The sequence below is a fragment of the Aplysia californica genome, unplaced genomic scaffold, assembly GCF_000002075.1.
Source record: "Aplysia californica isolate F4 #8 unplaced genomic scaffold, AplCal3.0 scaffold00040, whole genome shotgun sequence".
Taxonomy (NCBI): domain Eukaryota; kingdom Metazoa; phylum Mollusca; class Gastropoda; order Aplysiida; family Aplysiidae; genus Aplysia; species Aplysia californica.
This window is the reverse complement of record NW_004797310.1, coordinates 1,928,470-1,929,713: the sequence shown is the minus strand read 5'-3', so window position 1 is coordinate 1,929,713 and position 1,244 is coordinate 1,928,470. Positions and strand designations below refer to the sequence as shown.

Genomic DNA, 1,244 nt, shown 5'->3' with positions numbered 1-1,244 from the left:
TCTCTCTCTCTCTCTCTCTCTCTCTCTCTTTCTCTCTCCCATTCTCCTTCCCCTCATACACATACATCTCTATAATATGCCGTAACATTTCCACCGAGCCTTTCTGAACTTTGCCGCGAGGACGCCCATTTCAATTAGGGGCCAAAGGGGCTTGCCGAGTTGCAAGGCGCCATACATGGATAGGTCAACATGGAATGTTTTTTCTTGCAGGCACACATTGTTTGATTTTGCACGGTTCCTTTTCAAACTATTGTGTGTTTTTATATGTCTGGCCCTTCGTGTTAGAGAGAAAGATAACACATTGGCTTTTTGTATTATGTTGAATGCGTCACTTTTTGATAGCATCTGTGGGCTCTGTTCATGTACATGTATGTGTCTCCCTCAAAATCAGGCCCTTAAAGTAGTTGGTTGGCGGGTGCTCTGTCTAGTTTACTCCTTCTTTCCTATCAGGACGTCTTTCTCTTCCTTATCCCCCCTCCTCCTTTTTTGTATTGTTGCTCTTTTGTAATACTTCTATTCTTCGGCTCTCATATGACCATATTAGTGTGTTGTAAGTGCCGTAAAATCTTGCTAAAACTTACTAAAACCCAATGTACTTGTTACGGCCTGTCATGTTAGAAAGAAACAGTATACATAGAGGCACGCTTTGTAGGTTTGAAATGATTAGTCGTGTGTAATTATGTGACAGCATCTGTGAGCTCGGTATATTATGTGGCTTCCTCAAAATCAGGCTCTTAAAGCTGTTGGTTGGCGGGTGCTCTGGTGTGGTTTGCTCCTTTTTTGGGGAGGCGGGCTGCTATCAGACGTCTATCGTCCTTATTTCCGCACCTTCTTTTTGTGCTAGTTACATACCCTCTTGTAACAACTATTTTCCTCGACACTTGTAGGACCATATTGTGCTGTAAGTACCGTAAAATCTTGTTAAAACTAAAACCCAATGAGTGCCATGACATTTCATGCTAGAAAGAAGCATTTAAAAAAACAACACTTTGTATGTTGAAATGATTAGTCGTGTATAACCTTGTGACAGCATGTGCTGGCTCGGTACGTGTACATGATGTATGTAGCTCAGGGCCTTAAATAAAGGAGGCCCCATGGCAAACATACCCGTGGACTCCCGTGTGTCTGTTGCCTTCCCACAGCGCACGTGAGGTGCGTCAATGTAAGCTTTGCATGGGTAAAGAGCACAGTGCGACCAGGGTGACTCAGTCTTGTGTGTCTCACTGACTCACTGGTAGATGCTG

At 43.6% G+C, this 1,244-nt stretch overlaps 1 protein-coding gene across 1 annotated transcript in view; it reads left to right on the top strand.

The window, feature by feature from the left end:
- Nucleotides 1-1,244, top strand: part of LOC101850780 (putative ferric-chelate reductase 1) — a gene marked incomplete at its 5' end in the record, with an annotated part of 36,686 nt that overhangs the window by 1,054 nt on the left and 34,388 nt on the right.